The sequence below is a fragment of the Gymnogyps californianus genome, chromosome 1, assembly GCF_018139145.2.
Source record: "Gymnogyps californianus isolate 813 chromosome 1, ASM1813914v2, whole genome shotgun sequence".
NCBI classification, from domain to species: domain Eukaryota; kingdom Metazoa; phylum Chordata; class Aves; order Accipitriformes; family Cathartidae; genus Gymnogyps; species Gymnogyps californianus.
This window is the reverse complement of record NC_059471.1, coordinates 46,644,878-46,669,439: the sequence shown is the minus strand read 5'-3', so window position 1 is coordinate 46,669,439 and position 24,562 is coordinate 46,644,878. Positions and strand designations below refer to the sequence as shown.

At 43.4% G+C, this 24,562-nt stretch overlaps 1 protein-coding gene across 1 annotated transcript in view; it reads left to right on the top strand.

Annotated features, from left to right (window-relative positions):
- The first annotated feature begins 1,457 nt into the window (after positions 1-1,457).
- The window catches only part of MYCBP2 (MYC binding protein 2), a 209,121-nt gene continuing 186,016 nt past the window's right edge, over positions 1,458-24,562 (top strand). The window contains exon 1 of the mRNA XM_050907348.1: positions 1,458-1,565. The gene's annotated coding sequence lies outside the window, so the exon portion shown is untranslated. The remainder of the gene's footprint in view (positions 1,566-24,562) is intronic.

The window sequence follows — 24,562 nt, the reverse complement described above, 5'->3', positions numbered from 1 at the left end:
AATAACGTACTCTGGTCCGTACACCTGAAGTTTGCCGCTGCGTAAAGCAGTCGGAAGTGTGGCAAAACTGCAGGACTAAATTCCAACAGATAAAAAGTAACAATTATGTAGGAGACATGAAAATAAGAAAGTAGTCTGGGTGAAAGGAGGTAATGTAACAAGATATACTCTAAGAGTGCCTACTGCCATGCCTCCCTTATCCTCTAAAAGCAAGTAAGGTATCCTGGAGCCAGCGAAAACAACTTAAGGAAATCTTGGCCTAATGTGGCAACTGGATTTAGTGAACTCTGCATTAAGTGAGAGAGAGAGGCTACTGCTCCTGGAAAAGATCCTGCCTAGCTAGCATTACAAAGCACAGAAACAGGGCGTGGGGCACTAGTGCATCGGGGCTCAGCTGCTGCAGTTGGTCACACCAGACTTCTTGCACCCAAGCCGTACGCTGAGGCTCTGGTGTGGGGCCTCAAGGCGATGCAACGAGGCTGCAACGCCTGTCCTCGTTAAAACCGGGAGTTTCTGCGTCTCGTCCAAATACAGCAGGACACCGAAACAAAATAAGGCAGGCAGAGACGCACTCTCAACAGGGCGAAGGACGAGCTCCATGCGAAGACCTACGGGGCCCGCGAAGCCCGACCCCACTGCTGGCGTGATTTCGGGGTTCTCCGCAGGTACCTGCGGGCCCCGGGACCCGCCCGCTCCCCCGCCGGCACCGCGCAGCAGGTGCGGCCACTCGCTCGGCCCCGGATTTCCCGGGGGCCGCGCGGGGGGGGGCGGGGCTGGGCGGCGCATGCGCCCGCCGGCCGGGCTGAGCCACGGGAGGGAGGTGGGGCCGGGGCGGCTGTGCGGAGAGAGGGCGGCGGCACCGCCGAAGAGAAACTCCGGAGGGGAAGCGGCAGCCGCCGGCCTCCACCCCCCACCGCCCCCCCCGCTTCTACCTTCCCACCCCGTAGCGGGAAGGGGGAAGCGAGCGGCCGGCCCTCCCCCCCCCCACGTCCCCGTCCCGGAGGCACACGGTCCTGCCCAGAGCTCGGCGCGCCCGCCGGCGGGAGGGCGCAGGGCGGGCAGCCGGGGCCCCGAGCCGCCGCTTGAGGGGAGGAGAGGGGTGTTCCCGCACCCCCGGCCCCGGCCCGGGTGGATGAGCAGCCTCGAGGGCGGCGGCGGCGGCTTTTGCGGCCTCTCCATGGCTGGGCCCCGGCGGTGAAGGCAGCGGGAGCCGCCTGTGTCCGCGTCGCGCCGGGAGGCAGCGCAGCCACCAGGGGGCGGGCGGGGAGGGGGATGAGCGCCGCAGCAGCCGCCGCCGCCTCTGCGGGAGCCGCCGTCGCCGCCTGCACCGGGGCCGAGGGCGGCTTCGTCTTCTTTTCCAGCGGCTCTGGTCCGGCGGGGCCCATGGGGCCCGAAGAGGGCTCAGCCGGCGGGCTGGGAGCCCTGCCTGGCGCCCTGGCGCCGCCGTCGGTGGGCTGCCGGAGTCGCTACCAGCTGCTGCTCTCCGGGAAGGCCCTGGCCGACAGATACCGGAAGATTTACACGGCGGCACTGAGCGACCGGGAGCTGGGGAGCCACCCGGGCAGGTAACGCGCGCCGAGCTCCCTTCTGGGCGAGACGGGTAGCCCCCGGCGGCAGCCGCCGCCGCCACCCCTCCCGTCGCCGGCTAGGAGCGGCCCTTCCCCCGGCGGCTCCCCCCGACCCCTTCCTCCCGGCAGCGGCACGCCTCTCCTCTCCCGGCCGCCGCCCTCCTCATCCACCCTCCTCGCCCCCTTGTCAGGCAGCGCGGTTGCCCCCGCTGTCTCTACCATGTGGCCGCCGCCGGGCCCCGGGGGATGGAGGGGGCGGTGATGTAACCCGGCGGCTGCCCAGGTGCCACCCCCTCCCCGCCGCCCGGGCCCTGCCGCTAGCTTGGCCGGCGTTACCGTGCAGATGGCGCTGCCACCCCCCTTTGCCGGGGCCCGGGCGGGGAGTTACCTGTGCCCGCTCCCCTCCCCCAGCGCGGAGGCCGGGGGCTCCGTCACGCCCTTGTGGCGGAGGGTAGCGGTGTAAAGCCCCGCTCCGCCCGTCCGTCCGCGGCCGCCTGGGGGGATGGAGCGTTTCCTCACGGTGTCCATGTTGAGACCTCGGGCAGACCTCGCTCCGGCCGGGGCCTGTCGTGCCACTGAAACGGGCTGAACCCCGCGGTTTCTCCCGAGACACGCCGCTGCCTGCTGTGCAGGGCATCCGCGGATCCCGCTGGCGGGGTCGCCCGAGCGAGGGACCTTGGTGCTTTGCCGTGTGTCGGAGCAGCCTTTAGCTGCCCTGCCTTATTTTTCCTCCTCCTCTTTCGGTGATCTCTTCCTCTGCCGCCTTGTAGGCGGCCTCGGTATCTGGAGGGAGGCTGCATCCGAGGCAGCGCTTTCCAGGGGGAGCCGGGGGGTTGGGAGGGGTGTGCCGCCCCCGCCCGGTTCCTGAGTCCCCCCGCCGGCGGATGGTGCCCCTCGGGGGCTTCCTTTCACTCCGGCAGCTGCCGGTCCTGCCAGCCGGCTCTCGGGCTCCGTCCCCGGCCCGCAGCAGGGTGCCTGTTGCTCCTGCCGCTTTTAGTCCGGGGTGCCTCGCCGCCCTCCCCTCAACCTGGGCGCGCACAGGCCGTGTGACAGGCGGGGCGGAGGGCACCGTACGGTGCCGGCTTGCCGGCGGGGAGGAGGAGGCTGCGGGCTGAGGCGATGAGGGGCCGCAGGGGAGGGAGGGGCGGCGGGCGTCGCGCGTGGCCGCCGCGGCCGTTACCCCGCAGCCCCGGCCTGGGCGGCCTCTCCGGCCGGCAGAGGCCGAGCGGCGGAGGCGAGGGCGGGGAGCCCGGCCGGAGCCCCGGCCTGGCGGCTGCTCTGTGTGAGGAGGGCGAGGGGCGGGCTCCCCTGTGGTGCCCGGGCGCTCCCCATTGTTTCCCTCCGGAGGTCGCTGAGGATGCGGATGACACGAAACCGGCACCTTCCTGTGTTCTCAGCCTCTGCTGGCCTTAAGCTGTGATGTGGGTGGCCTGGTCCTAAGGAGAGCTTTGAGTCACCGTTGTTTCAAGTTTGTAAACGGTTGTAAAGCACTAGGTGGTTGGCTTCTTCGGTTTGGGTTTTTTTTTCAGTCTGACTTGGAACAGCAGGGCTTATTCCTCCCCCACCCCACCCCCCCAAGGCTGTGTCTAGGACTGGAATTAACATAAGAAACTGAAAGAATAACATAACTTTCCCAATTTGCATATGGCAACTGCTGGAAACGTGGACTGTTAACATTGGCATTTGACATGTTTGCAATTACTGAGCTCTCTTCAGAGTGTATGACAGGGAAACTATAGTTCTTTTTTTCCCTGTGTAGACCTGTGAGTGTTTTCTTACCCCATATATTCATTAGTTCAGTGCTCATGCTTTTTCCTTTAAATCTAACCTTCCTGCTTTTGAGCTTTATATTGTTTAATCCTGGGACTGCAAGTGCTAAGTGTAAGGAAACTACTAAATGTAAGGAAATCAGCCATGCGATTGCTCCATGGTGTTCAGATATTTGTCTGAATTTTGCTTTAAGGTGTCTGTATTTTTTAAAGCTAGAGTTTTGAATTCGTTGTGTCCTCCATGTTTTTTGCTTTCATGATAATTCACCTGGTATATCTTGTACTCACAATTGTAGAAAATCCTAGCTTTAGGTGGGTGTAAATGTTAACGTTTCTTTTAATTGACCTTCTTAAAATAATTACTTTTAACTCCAAGATACCATAGATTGCATTCTTTTGGGTTCTATTTCTTATTAGCAGATTCTTATGAGAATGCCAGTTAAAAGAAACAGTGACATTTGCAATTACTGTATGTCTTTATTCTTGAAGGCTAGATTTAGTCATATATCTTTGCTACATTGTGTCATCTTAGGGCAAATCAAAGAAGCCAGACTCCTGGTGCAGAGGAAACAGGTTATGTTAAGCTATTGGTAAGTAACAGCTAGTTAGTACTGGTGAATACAGCCAATGTGTATTGCAGGACTTTTGAGAGGAGGAATATTTAATAATCAGCTAGTTGCCCGCTATCTCTTGGTGCTCACCCCCAACATCTCATGTAGCAGACTGATGGCAGCCAAGGTACTGCTCATGGTCTCCACCTTTACTCCATATTAGTGTCAAAATATTGCAATTTAAGGTTTGAGAACTTCAGCCACCTGGTAGTCTTAAACAGAAATGGTCGAAAATGCTTCTTTACAAAAATGGTGAAAATCCCAAACATTTTCTAAAGAGATGCTTTGAAGTGATTTGTGACTGCATCTAGTTGCTACAGTACATAACAGTGCCAGATAAATTAATTGGAGGTTAAGATAATATAGGTTATAACAAGAGTCTTAACTTGATTTTTGTCTATGTGGAAAATCTGAAGCCTCCTAATCTGTCAATAAGAGGGTTTGTGACTAGAAAAATATCTTGAAGTAGCTTAAAAACCGAAATAAGTTGGCTTATCAACAGTAATAAAATTCTTCCTGTGCTCCAAGAAGACTAATTTGAAGAATGATAGTGCAACCTACTTGCAGTATATCGACGTAGAATTTTTGCTTCAAGTCTGCAAAATTGTACTCTGCACTTCACATGGTGTGATCAACGCCTGCCTCAGTGAGTGCTTTTATTCCAAACCTGACTTTAATGTTTATGAAGAACTAGAAAGCAGTATGAAAATGCTTGTGCATAGATAAGGAAATTAAACATTGTGGAGATTATCTGAAAGTCACAGGTAAGATTAATATCACATTTGCAAGGTGTTTGTGCTGGCTGTCATCTGAAAATGAATATCATGTGTTGAGTAGGATGCGGTAATTGACTTTGAAGCAGAACTAGCAGTACTTTGCATTTCCTCATGTGATACTGGCTGCGGTGTCATGAACACTTCGGTCTCTAAAGGAGATGGTTCGGTCAGTGTGCTTGTTCCCCCTGCCATGTTGACATAATTATTTATACAGTCTCTTGCAGTAACAGATTAGAGACTCACTCTGGGTTAAAATTAACTTGGCAAAAATGGTTTGTTGTAATCCAGACTAATTCCCTGATCTGGCTCACCTTGTGATTGTGCTTGTGACAGCGTGAGGTGAAGGGTTGCACAAAGATCTATGTACAGAGTGGCAGTAGCAGAGAAACTGCTGGTTTTTTCACTAGTGCCAGCCTAATAATTTTATGAAAGGAAACAGAAAAAAGTATCTAATCCTGCAATTTAACGTACAACCGTCTTTGCTCAGATAACAATGTTGAGAATCTGTTACAGTACTACTAGCAGTGGGAAATTTACTTGTCAAGTCAAGATTGGTTTGAAAGATAAATCTACTCTGTGTGTGCCTAGTTTGTAGTCTCTGCTTTGTGGCTACTGAAAAATATGCAAATGACTAGTAATGGTATGATGGCTAGTGTAGCCATGAAAGTCTGTAAAACACTAGTAGGAAGTATGACCCTCTTCAGAGGGCAAGTAAAAACTTCATGTTGTTGGAGTGTTGTCTCATACGCTGGGTTCTGAGTGGATGAAACTGGAAGTCTGCTTTCTGTTACTGAAGTAATGTAAGTTGTTAACTGCTTTCAGTCCTGAAGGTTTTGCAAAGTAAGATATTTCTGATTTTTCACATTTTTGCTGTATTCAAATGTACAGTTTTTCTGTTGTATAACTTAATCCTAACAAACATCCCTATCCAGCTGAACTGCTGCTATTATCTCTTGTGCATCTCAGGACTTTCCCTGAACTGTCAGTCCCTTTACTCTTCTTTTACCTATGTATGTACTACCACAAGTATCAGGCTCAGTGTGTTCTTTGAGACTTTTTGTCAAATATGGATAGATGTACAAATTTGTAATGGCTTTAGTGTGGCCTGTTTTGTGATGAAAATGTTACTACGTAACTACTACAGTAGTAGTAAAATTTCTTCTTTGTATTTTATTTGTCCCTTGCGTAGACAACAGGCCCCTTTCTTTCCAAATGGCTCTGTGCACGTGTACCACTCCAAAGGCATATTTTGAATCTGTCCAGATGTTCACTCTTTTCCCTTTGCTTAATTCTAAAGCTAGAGTCAGAACAATCGGCTCTGCTTTCTGAGCTGAGGTTTTAGCAGGTAGGGCATGAGCTTCTGTCACTGATCTAACAGTGGTCACCGCATATCCAGATAATCTTGTCCCTTCTTTCACAAAACTACTGCTATCTGTATACAATTCCCAATCAGGATCTTGTAAAGGTGTATCCTTTAAATCAGGTCGGCTGGAATATGCTTCTTCAATCGTTTGTAAACAATCATGTTCAGGCTTTCCTTCTTCTTGCTGGGTTGAAAGAAACGTAGCTGGGTTGATGGCAGTGGTGGTTTTCAAGGTGATGTCATCTTGCTCAACTAACGTTACCTGGTACTTTAACATCCGGCTAGGAGACAACCAGTGTCCTCCTTTTTGTTCCAAAACTGTAGCAACCATATGGGGAACATAAACAGTAACTTTTTGTCCCAATGTGAACTTTTGAGCTTCTTGAATTAACAATACTGTGGCTGCTACTGCCCTTAAACATCCAGGCCATCCTTGGCTTACTGTGTCCAATTGTTTGGAGAAATAAGCAACTGCACGCTTATATTGTCTCAGTCTGTGTGTTAAGACTCCAAGAGGAAGTATTATGTTACTACATAATTGCTACATAATTTTGAATAACTTGAAATTTTAATATTACAATGACAATATACTCTAAAATGGCGGGAACTTCATACTCATGTCAAAGTGTTTTTCGTCTGTTTTACAGCTTATCAAGTGATCTTTACTAAAAAGATCATATCTTTTTTTTTTTTGTCTGTAGGACATCAACTCAGCAACTGTAAAAGTAACATCATGCAGATCCAAGAATAGTTTCTGAATAGGCTCTTCTTTGGTTCCATTTGCACTTTAAATTACTACTGAGGACTGTGTCTGGATTTCTGTAGTAACATTAGGTATCAGAGATGCAGCAGTATTTATTGAATAATATTCAGTATTGAAAATTTCTTATGCTCCTTACTAAAGGGAGACATCCTGCTGAGCTTGTCAGGTGCTTAATTTGTTTGCTGTATAAAGTTCAATATACACATTCTATCAGTTAGTTTAAAAACATTAACCATTTGAAAATACAAATGCTTTTTGAGGGTTACTTTTTTTGTCCGTTACTTAGTTGCTAAAGTTGCCTCTTTTAACAGATCCTTCAGAGGAGAAAAGCTTCTGTTTGTATTGTGGGGACAAAAACTCCAAAGTGGCTTGATTGAGATCAAGGAAAATTTCAGTGATGACTGGAATGTAAGATTTCTGCTATTAACCAGAAATCAGATGGCTGTTTTTCTGGCCATTTTGGCTGAAGAAGAGGCAGCCAACTTTCTTTCATTTTATGGTGATTCTTTCTACTGGATGATAAAAGAAATTTTTGGAAGTAGGCCAGCTCATCCACACTCATGGTTGTAAATTATATATCCTCTGGAGGAAGTTGATCATTAGGTTAGTCTTTAGGCTTTTCAAAGTTGACACAAAGTCTTCCCTTATGCCCCTTCTTATGTTCAGTAATGCAATGCTTATTTGGCCCTGGGATGTTTTAAGTATATATTTTTCAAAATTTATTGGAGAAACACTACTGAAACACTTCACCTTTGCACTGCCAAGTTATTAAAGAATTTGTAGAACCCATGTTTAGTAAATTTAGATATGTGAAATTTGTGTAACTTGATCATTGGTACACCAGAAACCCTTAATTTCTTCAGATCTAAAGCCTTTACAAAAGCTGTAAGCTGTTTTTCATTTGGGACTTTTTAAAAATGAAATTATAATTGCAGAAAGTATGGAAGCATTCATTTGATTGAAAAAATAAAAGTTATATACATAAAGACTAACAAAATGATAATGGTGTTTCTTGTGAAGTATTATGCATTACATATTACATTTTCCTGCTTATTCCTGTGAAAAGGTTTGCTCCATAGGTCCCTTCCAACTGAAATAGTCTAGTCTATTCTATTGTCCTCTGTTTTTCAATTCTTATGTTTTGTAAGTGTCATTTTACAAAAAAAAAAAAATGTTTAAGTCCTTATGTAAACTTAAAACTTTATTTCATTGGAAAATCAATATGCTGTTGAGTCTTATATTAAGCTAACCTGTGCATTAGAAAAGCTGATAAGAGTTCCTGTCTGCTGTAGGGTTTTTAGCTGCAATGTAGTAATGTTTTAATACTATATTGTGCTATTGGTTAATAGGGCTTAACTAATGACTAAAACCGTGTATTTTTACTTATCTTCTTTAGCTTATATTCTGATAAGGAAAACAGTTTTACATAGTAGCTTTTTTAAAAATCTGTAGTAGTTGCTTAGTCTAACGTGATTTGTGTTTGTGCAGTGTTAGCGTAGAAAACATAATAGAACCTGGAGAGAAGCTAATATTATGTTGAGAGACTTAAGATGTTTATTTTAATTGTGTATATATAAAAAATAATGTATCATAATTTCTATAAATGATTTGAAAAATTTAAAAAACTGGAATCCATGAGAATATTCAGGTTTTGTGGGCTGATAGAAATGCATTTCCTTTTCACAGAAATAGAGGCTGAAGCAGCCCTAGAAGTCTAGTGGTGCTAAAAGACACCTTTGTCTTTTGTAGTCATGCGTCCTTCTGCTTCTTCGTTTAGAAGGAAAGTGTGTAGTTTGGAAAGGAATTAGTGCATGTGATAGAATCACATTGTGTAATTTTTTTTTTCTTTTCCCTGTTATTTGTTTTGGATTACAAAATAATACTATGTGGAACCTTTTGCTCTTCAGCTAAAAGTTCAATTATAGGCCAAACTGGAATCGAACAGAAGTTACAAAAAACTGTTAAGCTATTTTTTTTTAGCTATGAGAGTGTGCTTGTGTGAGAGTGTGTCAAGTAGCAGCAGCTACAGTGTTTGTACTGTTAAATAGTGACATTCTGAATGTTCACCTGTGGAGGAGATAGACATGTTCTCCACATAATCAGTTTGTTACTGAATCATTTGTATTGGGGGCCTAACTATTTAGCTGTAATATTTCGGTCAGTATTGGTTAAGCCTTTTTAGTGTTCGTATGACCATTGTCTCAGGAAGTATCTTTTTAGTAAGGTAAATAATAATGACGGCAGATTATTGCCTCTTTTTCAATTCCCATTGCCTGCTCTTGGGTTTCAGCATTCTTGCAGATGCTTTTCAAGCATAGGTAAAGCCTTACATCATTTTCCTTTATTGCTACATTAATGCTTGATGTTTGGTGATCTCTTGATATTGTTGCCGCCTTTGAGGATCTTGGCTGCTCAGCCATGTTCCAAAATACCGTATTTAATGTGTTTTAAACTTTTAAAATAATTTATCCTTTCTGAATATCAGGTTGGGGATCACTGATGAGAATATTTGTGGGAACATGATTGTAGGTGTTGGTATCTATACAGTGGCAAAGTTCTTAACAGTGGCAACACGCCTGGCTCAAGTATTAGCATTATACTTTTAGTAATTAAATCCATATGAGCTCATTGCATGAATTTTGTGGGGTTTTTTTCCTGTGGATAATGAAGTCTCTTCCACTGTAAACCAGCAAACATTGCCTGAATATTCTGCTGAATTCACAAGAATTTGGAATTCTAATATGCAAACATAAGTAAATACAAATCCTAAGTGAGACAGGAGAGGAATCAGCATATTAGATTTGCAACGATTGTGGTTTAGTCTACTTAATATTTTAACCAGTGACTGATATTTTTTCTAATTTATTTCAAAATGGCTACAGCTGGCAATTCAAGAAATAATCAAGGAGTTATTTTTGCTTAACTGAAATTGGACTTAGCTTCCATTTTTTTTTGAAGACTTATGAGTTCTGTTGGCAATTTTCATATAAAGTCTGATTTCCTGTTCTCAGTAATCTTCAGACTTTCTAATCTGTGTCCCTCGGATTCTTACACCTACTGATTTGAAACCATCTGTGTGTATGTTGGTGTTTTTTTTTTTTCCTGTTATGTTGTTGGTTTGTGGTGGGGTTTTTGGGTGCCTTTTTTTTTGTTTTTAAACTGAGAGGAAATGCCAGTTAAAGTTTCAGTTTCAATTATGCTATCTGCTCTGGCATGCTGATGGTCTGTTAGGTGGCAAATATAAGCAGTTAAAGTTAGGCTGGAGCTGGAGCAATTTGTTACGTAAAAACTTGATGTTGAGTTTGTGTTTCTGCTATGTTAACCATCAGTTGTGGGGGTTTGGTTTTGTTTTTCCTCCCATCTTATGATCTTCCTCCTGGCCAAAATATTTTGAAGATGTTTCTTTAGTAAATTCTTCTCCTGACGTATGACTACGTATATTTCACCAAACCCATAATTTAAAGACTATTTGTGTCTTCCTATAAAGCACATATGACATACCAGTAATACAGTCTTTGGTAGTGAAGTACTTTGTGCAAACTGTTTTCCACATCCTTAGTTTACTTTGGAAACTTGATCCCTTGCAGCATCTCTTAAATACATCGTTGCATTTGTGTGTTTTTCTTTCTTACCTTGCTTGCCATAAACACTGCTTCACACTGAGGTGCTGATTGGAATAGTAGTTTTATAATTAACTAAAGTTTTTTATATTGTAAATATACTTTTTCACGGCTAATCTTTCCCAGTGGTCTTTCACAGCCAATTCCTACCATTGTGCCCCTCCAAAGGATTAATGCTAGAAATTGGCACAGGAGAATGGGCTCCTTGTGCCATAAGTGGCTACATTAAGGTATATGGTTTCTGTACATTTAGATTTAATGTTTCATATGTTATGAAGCATATTAATATGCTTAATAGCTTTTTTCTTAGTAGCAAGTATTTCGTAGTAAATAGCATGTTACAGCTCACTGCCTCCCTTCAGACTGATAAATATGTTGATGGACTTAATTAGTTTTTATTGTTATAACTGAATGATACTTCTTTCTTTGCATCTAGTATATCTATGACTACTTTGGCCTGAGAATACTGTGAGGATTTTTCTTTTGTTATTAATTTAATAAATCTAAATCTATACCAGTTGTACACCTCAGAAAAGAAACAAAAATTCAGCTTCCTTGTCCCCACATAAAACTGGAGCCCTGTGGTTACATTAGTGCCATTCCTTATTTTCATTTTCTTCCCTTAACTTTCCTTGATTTGTGTTCCCAAGCATAACTGTCTAAGGTAATGGATTTTGAACTGAGGTTTTTGAACTCTTGGAAAATACTTCATAGATTCTATGAAAAGGGTGTTGTGGTTTAACCCCAATAGGCAGCTAAGCACCACACAGCTGCTCAGTCACTCACCCTGCCCTGTCCTGTCCTGTGTCTGTCCATGCCCCCTTCCCCCCACCCCGTGGGATGTGGGAGACAGTTGGAGGGATAAAAGTGTGAAAACTCATGGGTTGAGATAAAGACAGTTTAATAGGTAAAGCAAAAGCTGTGTGCACAAGCAAAAAAAAAAAAAAAGAATTCATTCAGTGCTTCCCATTGGCAGGCCGATGTTTAGCCATCTCCAGGAAAGTAGGGCTCCATCACGTGTAATGGTTACTTGGGAAGACAAGCCCCATAACTGTGAATGTTCCCCCCTTCCTCCTTCTTCCCCCTGCCTTTTAATTGTTGGGCGTGACATCATAATGGTATGGAATATCCCTTTAGTCAGTTGGGGTCAGCTGTCCCGGCTGTGTCCCCTCCCAGCTTCTTGTGCACCCCCAGGCTATGCGCTGGTGGGGCAGTGTGAGAAACAAAAAAAGCCTTGACTCTGTGTAAGCACTGCTCAGCAACAGCTAAAGCATAGGTGTGTTGTCAACACTTTTCAGCACAAATCCAAAACACACAAGCACCATACAAGCTACTCTGAAGAAAATTAACTTTATCCTAGCTAAAGCCAATACAAAGAGAAAGTAAGATAAGGTCAGAAAGTATAAGCCTGTTGTTCATAGTTTAAATTCATTGGAATGATCCAAACCGCTACTGAAAAATTTTATAAGTTTGCAAATGAAAATAATTGGAAGCCTCTTCTCTAACTTGTGCTGCAGTGCCATAGTATTTAGATTATTTTGGTCATGATCTCTGTCAGTCTGGAAAGATGTCTAGCTAAGAGTTTTAACCTTAACAGGGTCAAACCCTGAACTCATTTTTTCTCCACTGTTCTCCTTGTTGCAGTTGATAACATCACTCATCTTTTTTATTGCTGAGCCTTTAAGCCAATGACTGTCTTTATACAGATCTACAGTCAGTCATTTACATTACATTGACATGAGCTTGTTCTTCAATGAATACCTTATTCTCCTGTTTTTATTATATCAGTCTCTTCTTTCTTATTTTGATTGTTTCACCATGAGTTACGTGTATTGTTACTTATGACTCACCTCTTACCTGGTTTTTGCCTTTCCTTTCTCTCCTACTAGCCAATGCATTGTTCTTTCTAACAGATGTGCTCATACATCTTCATTACACTTGTATGTTTTCAGAGTAGTCACATCTCTATTCCGTTTCTCTTCAAACCAATCAATTCTCTATCCCATTTTATTTCTAGAATATACTGTTATACAGGGCAGACCATTGACAGCTGTAAACTGGTGAGTTTTCAGTTGTTTGCACTAGGTGGTTGCGTCTTCTGCTATTCGGTGAAGACAATGTAGAATTTACTTGGTTTACTTGCGATAGTAATCACTTTAAGGATGTTATACTGTCATTAACCATTGGTACTGTGCTTTTTTCTTAATAAGTACAGTTCTTCCTAAACTTCATGGAGCATCTTCCCTAAATTAAAATTCTGCTAGTATGATTCTGTGTAAGATAGCTTTATATGCACTTTGGTGTTGGTGGTTGCGTTTAGATAGGAAAGTGGCCAAAGGTGCGGATATTGTCATCTTTGCTGTGGTTGAATGACTTTATTTATAAAAAAAAAAAAAAGTCTTAAAACTGTTTAAGGGTAAGAGATATAGAAGTATTTTCCTCTACACTGAAAAACTTGAGGTAGAATATTTTCCTTGCATGTGTTCTTACAGATCTAATTTCATAGATAACATTGCAGTGAAGAAAGAAAAATCAGATAATTACAGAAAAGAAACTACAACTGTCAGTGGTTGTACTGAGAGACCATTCTCTTTGTGTGGAGAACACTTTGTAGGGGTGCTTTCTTGTGTGTTTTCTTTGCTTATATGAGATAGATTTATGCTGTTTCAGAAGCCTTTTCAGTCATAAAAGGGATCCAGATACTGTTTTGTACTTTTGCACTTTTGTAATGGTTAAATGAAAATCAGATCCATTTTACTTGTGTAGTTGGGTTTTAATTTCATTTATAGAACCTGCAGTATTTATATTTCAGACTGGATTGGAGAGGCCTTAGAAAGGATATTCTAGCATCTGGAATAAGCCCTTTCTTTCTTAAGCCTCCAAAATTTTGGTTTTCAAAAAAAAAAAAAAAAGCTAGTTGTTTAAAAAATTAGTGCGATAGTAAAATAGTTCTGAGTTATGAAACTAAAGTCATGATTAAAAAGATGTGCGATTTCACAAACAGTAGCACACTGAAGTCCCAACTGAACAATCAAGTAGTAAGATGGCCTTTTTCTTCTGGATCAGAGTGTGCAGGGAGGAGTTCCAGACTATAGTAACTTGGCTATTGGTCTTACCCATCTTCTAGATGTTTGATGTCTTAACTATACATAGCTCTGTATTCCTCCCCAGGCAGTGTTCTCTCAAATCCATCAGTCTCCTTTTGTTTTGAGTTTTCTTAAGCTTTTCTTTTCAGATGCCTTAGAAGCCCAATATAGCCTGTCCTACTAGTCTGCCTCTGTTTTCCTCTAAGCCTGTCTTAATTGGATTGCAGTTGATGTTCCTTACCCTGATTTACAGACTTAGGTGACAGGATTTTGATGATTTTTCCATTTGTAGTTACACTGCTTAAGCCCTGACTTTCCTTTTGTATTGGCATGGATGAAAATTCATGTCAGAATGCTTGATTAATAGTTCAAAGAAGATAGCGCATAAGCTGGTAATGATTTGGAGGGCATACACATGGCTGTTAGAATGACAGTTGAGCTATTGGCCACTTTACTGAAAATTGGAGTTCCTCAAGCATTAGATCTTAGGCTTACTAAATGAAGATGATATCAATAATTTTAAATATTTGAGGTCATCTGAGGATAATATTGTCATTTTTGACAATCAAAGAATACCAAGCTTTTATTATTTGGGGAAAAAATTGATTGTTCTCTCTAGTGTTGTTTTGAGATCTGCCTATCAAGCTGAGCAGTTTTCCTCTTCAGTGATTCTCGCTGCTGAGTTCCTTAAAAAATCTGTAGCCCTTGAAAAGTAATAGTACTCCCAGTAGTTTTTGGTAACAGCAGCTAATCTACAGATACCTTCAGGGCAGGGGGAGCAGTGGACGTTCTTTACCTCAACTTGAGTAAGGCTTTTGACAGTCTCCCATAGCATTCCCCGGCTGACAAAGTATGGGTTAGATCTAAGTGGACAGTGAAGTAGATTGAGAACTGGCTGAATGACTGGGCCCGGAGGTTTGTGATCAGTGACGCAAAGTCCAGCTGGAGGCAAGTCATCAGTAGTGTACCCTAGGAGCTTATACTGGGGCCAGTACTGTTTAGCATCTTCCCTAATGACCTGGATGCTGGGACAGAGTGCAGCCCCAGCAAGTTCACAGATGGTACAAAACTGGGAGGAGTTGCTCATCCATCACGTGGTTGTGTTTCCATTCAGAGGGATCTGGACAGGCTGGAGAATTGGGCTGAGAGGAATCTCATGAAGTGCAACAAGGGGAGATGCAGAATCCTGCATCAGGGGAGGAATAACCCCAGGGGCACCAACCAGCTGGAAGACAGCTCTGCAGAGAAGTAGCTTGGCGTACTGGTGGACAACAATCTGACCACGCACCAGTAATGCACCGCCATGGCAAAGAAGGTAGGCAGCCTCCTGGGCTGGGTTAGGAAGAGTGTTGCCAGCAGGTTGAAGGAGGTGCTCTCTGCTCAGCACTGGTGAGGCTGCATCTGGAGTGTCCAGTTCTGGACTTCCCAGTACAGGAGAGACAGACATACTGGAGAGAGTCCAGTGCGGAAGCACAAAGGTGATTAAGGGTCTGGAGCATTTCTTCTATAAGGAAAAGGCTGAGAGAGCTGGGACTGTTCAGTCTGGAGAAGAGAAGGCTCAGGGGGGTCTTATCAATGTAGGGAGAGAATGAAGAAGAGGGAGCCAGACTATTCTCAGTAGTGTCCACTGACAGGACAAGGGGTAATGGGCACAAATTAAAAATCATGAGAATCAAGAAAGCAATTCTTCACTGTGGGAGAGGTCAAGCACTGGCACATGTTGTCCGGAGAGATTTAATATCTCCTTGGAGATACTAAGAATCCAGCTGCACGTGGTACTGGGCAACCTACTCTATCTGACCCGGCTTGAGCAGGAGGTTTTGTAGAATCAGTCACAGAATCACAGAATGGTTGAGATTGGAAGGGACTTCTGGACTTTATCTGGTCCACTGCCACTGCTCAAGCAGGGCCACCTGGAGCCAGTTGCCCAGGATCATGTCCAGATGGTTTTGAATATCGCCAAGGATGGAGACTCCACAATCTTGCTGTGCAGCCTGTGCCAGTGCTCAGTTACCCTCACAGTAAAAAAAGTGTTACCTCAAGAGATGCCTTCTAACCTGAATGATTCTGTGATTCTATAATTCTTAGGAAAATAGACCACAAGGAGAAAGGATCTATATGAGGTTTATCTGTCTGTCTTCTGACAGGAAGTGTCACAGGGAACAAACACACAGAGTGCTGAACAATCAGTTCTTGCAGCAGAGCTGTGTTGCAAGATGTGGTCTTCGTGTTACTGGAAACATAGAATCATAGAATCATTTAGGTTAGAAAAGACCTTTAAGATCATAGAGTCCAACCATAAACCTACCACTGCCAAGTCTACCACTAAACCATGTCCCTAAGTGCCATGTCTACATGTCTTTTAAATACCTCCAGGGATGGTGACTCAACCACTTCCCTGGGCAGCCTGTTCCAATGCTTGACAACCATTTCGGTGAAGAAATTTTTCCTAATATCCAATCTAAACCTCCCCTGGCGCAACTTCGAGGCTGTTTCCTCTTGTCCTATCACTTGTTACTTGGGAGAAGAGACTAACACCCACCTCGCTACAACCTCCTTTCAGGTAGTTGTAGAGAGCGATAAGGTCTCCCCTGAGCCTCCTTTTCTCCAGGCTGAACAACCCCAGTTCCCTCAGCCGCTCCTCATAAGATTTGTTCTCTAGACCCTTCACCAGCTTTGTTGCTCTTCTTTGGACACACTGCAGCACCTCAATGTCTTTCTTGTAGTGCGGGGCCCAAAACTGAACACAGTATTCAAGGTGCAACCTCACCAGTGCCCAGTACAGGGGGACAATCACTTCCCTAGTCCTGCTGGCCATGCTATTTCTGATACAAGCCAGGATGCTATTGGCCTTCTTGGCCACCTGGGCACACTGCTGGCTCATATTCAGCCAGCTGTTGACCAACACCCCCAGGTCCTTTTCCACCGGGCAGCTTTTCAGCCACTCTTCCCCAAGCCTGTCGTGTTGCATGGGGTTGTTGTAACCCAGGTGCAGGACCTGGCACTTAGCCTTGTTGAACCTCATACAGTTGGCCTCAGCCCATCGATCCAGCCTGTCCAGATCCCTGTGTAGAGCCTTCCTACCCTCAAGCAGATCAACACTCCTGCCCATCTTGGTGTTGTCTGCAAACCTACTGAGGGTGCACTCCATCCCCTGGTCCACATCATTGATAAAGATATTAAACAGAACTGGCCCCAGCACTGAGCCCTGGGGAATACTGCTTGTGACCGGCTGCCAACTGGTTTTAACTCCATTCACCACCACGCTTCAGGCCCAGACATCCAGCCAGTCTTTTACCCAGCGAAAAGAACACCCGTCCAAGCCATGAGCAGCCAGTTTCTCTGGGAGAATGCTGTGGGAAACAGTGTCAATAGCTTTACTAAAGTCTAGGTAGACAACATCCACAGCCTTTCCCTCATCCACTAAGCGTGACACCCTGTCATAGAAGGAGATCAGGTTAGTCAAGCAGGACCTGCCTTTCATAAACCCATGCTGACTGGGCCTGATCACCTGGTTGTCCTGTACATGCCGTGTGACAGCACTCAAAAGGATCTGCTTCATAACCTTCCCGGCACGGAGGTCAGACTGACAGGCCTGTAGTTCCCCAGATCCTCCTTCTGGCCCTTCTTGTAGACGGGCATCACATTTGCTAACCTCCAGTCAACTGGGACCTCCCCGGTTAGCCAGGACTGCTGATAAATGGTTGGAAGTGGCTTGGTGAGCACTTCCACCAGCTCCCTCTACCCTTGTGTAGATCCCATCCGGCCCCATACACTTGTGTGTGTCTAAGTGGTGTAACAGGTCATTAACTGTTTCCCCTTGGATTATGGAGGCTTCATTCGGCTCCCTGTCTTCCAGCTCAGGGGGCTGAGTACCCAGAGTACCCTTGTTAAAGACTGAGGCAAAGGCGGCACTAAGTACCTCAGCCTTTTCCTCAGCCTTTGTCACTATGTTTCCTCCCGCATCCAATAAGGGATGCAGATTCTCCTTAGCCCTCCTTTTGTTGTTAATGTATTTATAGAAACATGTATTGGACCTCCATGCTATAGCTCAATAGAAGTAAAGGGAATACGAGGGAAACTGAAAAGGTAGCAACAGTTGCAGTTTTAAATAAGTTAAAGCTACATATTTGTCCTAACATTCTGATAGAAAGAGCTGCATGGTAACAAGATCCAAATGTAAGTCATTTATTACTTAGAGTATTTTTAAGCTGTTTTAAGGTCTTTTGTGTATTAGAGTCTTGCTAGGGTATTGGGCAGGTGTCTAGTGGCAATTAGTTTGGGTATATTACTCCAAAAATCCAAACTTTCCTCTTCTGCAACCTGTCTTCCACTTTTTTTTTGTTTTGCTAGCAAATATCATATTCAAACTTCTAATGTGTCACAACAGGCAAAAATATGGTCTGCAAGCCAACTGCCATGCAACTGAGCTACTTTGGCTGTGATTTTGGCAGAAGCAGTAACTGTTATTTTACCTACCCTGCCTGCAACTGTGCAAAGAGGAAGGGAAGGTCAAGCAACCGCTTCATGGAGGTATTTTTCATGAACTACTTCACAGAGCAAGTGTTCCCTTGTCAGAGATATTCTCAAACCCAGGGATACTTACCAGTGTTAGCAAAAGGCATTTTTTCTGAAGAGTTCTGTAGATTTTGTTGCCAAGTTACAGTGAAAGGATTTAGATGAATGTATTTATTTCTTCAGAAATGTAAATTTTTTCCATTTTTTTCTATTTCTGTTTGTGATTTGTAAGGTAAAATTTTGGGTCAGTTTGTGATGAACGTATATGGCATAATATATACTCTGTGTGTGCATGGATATTTCATAAAGCTTGCTAATACTTAGTTTTTTATTACACTGAGAGAGTTTATGTGTATTTCTATGATACATATTTGTGTGCCAGGTTTCAGTTCATATATGTGTATTTTGTTCCCTGTCAACTATATTGTGGCAAGTCCTTTTGGAAACTTGATAGGTATTATTGTAGGTGATATGAAAGATGAAGCGTTAAAAAGCTTTTGGAACTATTGTTTGTAAGCAGACCTTTTGTTTATCAAGACAAGAACAGATTGGGTTTTTTGCATGGTATTTATTTTCCTTAATTCTTGCAGTCTACTGACACTGTCCCCATGGTTGAAAGCATATAAGATATTTCAGTAGAAGGAATGATTAGCTGTGGCTACTTAGTCATCGAAGGGAGGTATCTGCAAAAGCAAAAAGTAAAGCAGGGAAAGCCTTAGGAAAGTTCAGTTGTAGGGTACTTTAGGGCAATCTCTAAACATTTTGAAACATTTGGTGGGTCCAGTTGACTCGAACCACTTTCACACTAATTGGTAGATTTGTGTTGGAGGGAGTTAGATGGAGTAACCCACAAGCGAGCTAAGGACAGAATGAGGAGTTAAGTAGTATAGATTGGACCTAGTACTTGAGCCATTTTCTGAGCATCTCTCATTTTACAGTTATAGATGTAATCTTAAAGCACCTACCCTTAAGTGACACATTCTGTATGCCAACTTTGTAGAAGGTATATATCGTTTTGATTACACGAGTTGTTTATTTTGGGTTGCTTTATGGGGCGTGTTGTAAGGCAGTTTCTCATTGGAGATACTTAGGATTCTTGGCAGCTGAAACAACAGTAGTGCAGAGATCACATTGAGTTTGGAGAAATCAAAGGGGATTTTCATTGGAAGGACATTTAATGCATACCTAAATATGGGAGGTTTCGTACGTGGAGGCTCTTAAGAGAAGTAGTTGCTTTTAAGAAAAAGTATTCCTCCAGTTCATAGAAGTAAGGCTGCTGAAGATTCTAGCTTCTGTAAAGGTGGAGGGGTGCCAAAATAGGGAGCATGCAAGACAAGCAGCCACTTTGATATGTTTTACAACAATATTCAGTGCTTGCATTTTGTCACTGGTACCTCTTCATCTCCTTGCAAACATCCAGACTCCACATACTTGTCTTGCTATTTAGTTCTCTGGTCATAAAACCTCTTCTCCATCTATTGATTAGGCCATTAAAGCTCTGTCCACTTCCTTTGTTTTGTTTCTTATCATTGTCAACTCCCTTATGTGAGCCATTGCTTGTTTGTCCCGAACTTCTGTTGAACTTTCTCTTTCCTTTTTTTTTCCTTTGGCTTTGTTTGCCAGATGCTTTTCAGTTGTTAACAGCAAGTCTGGATGCCCTGTAAACTAAGATTAAAAAGCAACTTATTTCTTGCAATAAGGGAGGAAATATGGTCCCACAATTTTGAGATCTCTTCGGATCTTGTGATCAGCCTTGATAACTCTTTGTTCTTTAGCATTCCCTTTCCTATATTTTGAAGCCCTTATAGTTGAACTTCTGTAGCAACAAGACAGTGAATAGTAAGTTTCTTGCTGACAAGTGCACTGGTATTTATCAGCTGTGGTTCTCCATTATTGTATTTGATATTAAGATGCTTTGAAGCTAGATTAGAAATTAATGGCTGTTTTGGAGCACTTTGGAGGATGGAGTAAATGGCATGGGAGATGGGGAAGCCCAGCAGAGGCTGTGATTGCTTTCATGTCTCTCCATAATGGCTCTGCCCTTCATCTGTGTGATCACATGTCAGAGAGATTATCTGCTTACAGAAGATAAGGAAAAAAAACCTCAAAATGCACATTGTTGTAGTTCATCAGAAGAGTGTGATGAGTACCTGGTACCAAGAGTACCTTCTGGTTTTCTGTGTGGCTGAAAATTCTAATGCAGATCTGATAGAAAAAATATCTCTGCCTTGTAGTAAGTTAAAACAATTGCAATCAGCAATGAAGGCAAGAATAGAGAAAGAACAGGCTAGAAAGTAGTTAGGTATTTTCACAAGTATGATTGAAATTCCCCCTTAGAGTAGTTGGAAAAACTGGCTGAGGCAATTTCAGACCTAATTATTACCTTGGAGAATTTATAGAAGATATATAAGATTCTAGAAGACTAGAATAAAGTCTTATAAAGACTAGTATAAAGCAAATTGGTAAATAGTGCCTGACTAAAAATGGATAAAGAAAGACTCAAAGTACTCTAGTACAGTTTCTGTTGACTACATTTCTAAAAGTACTGGAAAAATTACATACTATATAAATGAAGGTGATAAATTAGACACAAAAAGGATTTATGATGAGCCCTGTCTGGGAAATTTAATACTTAGCCACTATTAACAGTTGTGTAAAACTAATTTTTCAAAAATTATGGAAAATAATTAGCATTTCATGAAAAGAAATCTTAATTTTAAGTGCTAAGCTTGTTCTAAAATCGGATGATGATTGAGTTTAGACCCACTGGCACATAGCCTGTATTTTAACTCAACTTGGTCTGAACTGAAGCAAACCTTAGAATATCTTGTTATAGCAGATCAGCTAGGAGTATACCAGAGCTCTGTTTCTAGCCTTGGGCCTAAACCAAGAAGCATGGGCTGATCTTCAAGCAGATGCAAGTGAGAAAAGCTGATGTTGCCCCTTTCGTCTCATTGGCTGGACTGTAGCCTTCCTCAAGTGGAATTTTTGGGTGTGTTGCCTTCCACCTGTCAATTTGGCTACCCCTGTTCTAGATGGAACTACTGTAAGGTGGATTTAAAACTACACAGAAGCCCACCCTGGAGAGGAGCTGCAGAATGGCTAGCTGTCAAGGGGAAAGCATGTGAGAAGAGGTAGTAGCTCTTGTCCTGCATCTGGATCTGTCCTAGGTCCTGAACTGTTCAGTCTCATCACTGGCAATTTCAGTGTTGGAATTGAGATTGTAGAGGAAAAAGTTCATAGGGGATGCAAAACTGGGAAGGATTACAGATATACGGAAGATAATAACCTCAGCAAATGCTTAGCTTCAAAAAAAAAAAAAAAAAACCCAAAACAAAACCAAACCAAAACACAACCAGTAAGCACAAATGTAAAACCAACAGTGAATAAAAGGTAAGGTAGAAGTTCGTCATGACAGGTTCTACACATTGTATAGAATTATAAAGTAAATGTGATTCAGCAGTGTCGTGCTGTTGGAGTGTTTCAGATTTTTTCCAAAATGCATGACAGAGATTCTTTTCTGTAGGACACTTGAAGTAATTCTTGACCTTTTCTTTGCACTTCAGGATTGTGGGGCTTATTTTGTCTCTTTTTATCTTTTTTTTTTAATTTCTTTTTTGTTTTCTCAACGAGAAGGACTAGTTACGAGTATGAGAGAATAGTGAAATTAGATGTCAGTGATATAAATGACTTGTGGTTTAGGCTGAAGGAACTGAGACTGCTTAATTGACAGAAGACTTATTTCTTCTCAGACTTGAAATAAATTCAAGCTAGCCATGGAAAAAGAGGAAAATAAACTGATTTTTCTACAATAAAGACATAAAAAAAATAGCATTTAATTGCCATAAGGGTGATTTAGAAAAGACGTCACGAAGAGCTTTCTAGTAGGATTACTTAGGACATGGTTGAAGTGTGGTCATTGGCAGTGTTCAGTATCTTCACAGGGAAAACACCTGTCAGGAATGAAGTGGAATTTGTCTAGTCCTGTGCTGGACCAGGGAATGGAAAGACTGACATTTCAGGGTCCTTTCCAGACACTGTTTTTAATGATTCTAGAGTACCTTCCACTTGTCAAATTATATTTTAGATTGCCTGGGGACATGCACAAGTTTTCTGTACCACTGAAGTTTGGAAAAGTCTTGTTAAAGATCATGTACATAGTGTCCATGTTGATCCATCTGCACAGAGAAACTCTTGATTGTTGCATGTAAGCATGTTCTTTTTCATGCACTTCTTAGTATACCCTTGGGCATCAGTTCTATCCAAGAAAGTGTGAATTGATTCAGGTGACTGGCTTGTCTTAATGCAGGCATATATTTTAAGTGTGGTAGAGTGGTTTTCATCCCTTGTTCTCTTGTTAGTTTTGCGTAGTGTTGTAGGTTTGATTATGCTGACTAATTCCCATAGAAGTCTGCTCTTATGCCTGAATTTGCTGTATGTTTGCTGATCCAGATGGTGAACAGATGAAAAGCTCAGTATGTCTCTACTTGGAAGCGTAATCAGAAACATGGCATGACACCAGGAAAAATGCTAAAGTCAGAATGAGCAAAAAATGTACTCTTTCCACAATGTACAAGCACATATATTGTGCAGTCAAATTTTACTTTAGTATGTAAAGAAACAGTGAGGATCACAGAATAGTTGAGATTAGAAGGGACCTCTGGAGACTGTCTAGTCCAACCTTCCTGCTCAAAGTAGGATCAACTAGAGCAGGTTGCTCTGGACATTGTCCAGTTGGATTTTGAATATCTTCAAGGATGGAGAATCTATAGCCTCTCAGGGCAACCTGTTCCAGTGTTTGAGCACTCTCACAGTTCTTATGTTTAAATGGAACTTCCTGTATTTCACTTTTGTCCACATTGTCTCTCGGCCTGTCACTGGATATTGCTCAGAAGAATCTGGCTCCGTCATCTTTACTCTCTCCCATCAGGTATATATCCACGTTGAGAAAATTCCACCCCCCCCCCCCCCCCCCCCCCCCCCCCCCCCCCCCAAGTTTTCTCTTTTCCCACCTGAACAATCTCTGGTTGCTTGATTTCTCCTCATATGACAGGTGCTCTGGTCCCGTAAGCATCTTAGTGGCCCTTCTCAGGACTCGCTCCAGTGAGTGAGTTTCTCTTGTACTGGGGAGCCCAAAACTGGTGACAGTACTCCAGATGTGATGTTGCCAGTGAGTAGAGCGTAAGAGCCAACTCCCTCAACCTGCTGGCAACACTTTTCCTAACCCAGCCCTGGAGGCTGTGTGCCTTCCTGGCTTCAGGACCTATAGGTCCTTTTCTGTAAAGCTACTTTCCAGTCAGTTGGCTGACGGTATGTATAGGTGCTTGGGGGTTGTTCCGCCCTGGAGGCTGTGTGCCTTCCTGGCTTCAGGACCTATAGGTCCTTTTCTGTAAAGCTACTTTCCAGTCAGTTGGCTGACAGTATGTATAGGTGCTTGGGGGTTGTTCCTCCCTGGATGCAGGATTTTGCATTTCCCTTTGTTAAACTTGATGAGATTACTGGTGGCTCATTTCTTCCGTCTGTTGAGGTCCCTTTGAATGGCAGCACAACCCTCTGGTTTATCAACCACTCCTACAAGTTTTGTGCTATCTGCAAACTGGCTTGAAGGTGCACTCTGTCCTATCATTCACAACCCTTTGACCCTAGCAATTTGGCCTGTTTTCAGTCCACGTTTATCTAGCTTGTACTTCATCAGTTTGTGTGTGTGGATGTTGTGACTGACAGTGTCAAAAGCCGTACTAAACTTGAAATAAACAAAATCTACTGCTCTCCAGTCACACACTAAGCCAGCCTTCTCATTGTAGAAGGCCACCAGGTTGGTCAAGCATGATTTCCTCTTCATAAATCCAAGCTGACTATTGGCTATCACCATCTTGTCCTTTGTATGTTTGGATCCCCCGATCTTCCCTCTTACCCTTCTTGAAGATAGGAGTGACATTTGTTTTCTTCCAGTTCTCAGGAACCTATGCTAATCGCTGTGACCTCTCAAAGACTGAGAGTGGCCTTGCAGTATCATCGGCCACCTCCCTCGGCACTTGCGGGTGCATTCTGTCAGGTCCCATTGACTTATTTAAATGTTCCGTGACCTGAACTTCCTTCACTGAGGGTAAGACATCATTACTCAGACTTTCCCTCTGGTCTCAGGGACATGGCATTGCTGAAGGCTAGTTTTACGAGTAAACATGTAGGTGACCAGTGTCCCTTGTGACCAGGCTCTTACTCATTCAGCATTGGGCTTAAATTTTTCCCTAGTCTTCATTTTGCTACTGATACACCTGTAGAAGCCAACCTTGTCCTTCATGTCCTTGCCAGATTGAACTCCAGGTGGGCTTTGGCTTTTATAACCCCATCCCTGAACACTCAGACAGTGTCTCTATATTTCTCCTCGGTGATGTGACCCTACTTCCACCTCTTGTATGCTTCCTTTTTATGCTTGGGCTTTGTCAGGAGCTCCTTGTTCATCCATGCAGGCCTCCTGTCTCTCTTGT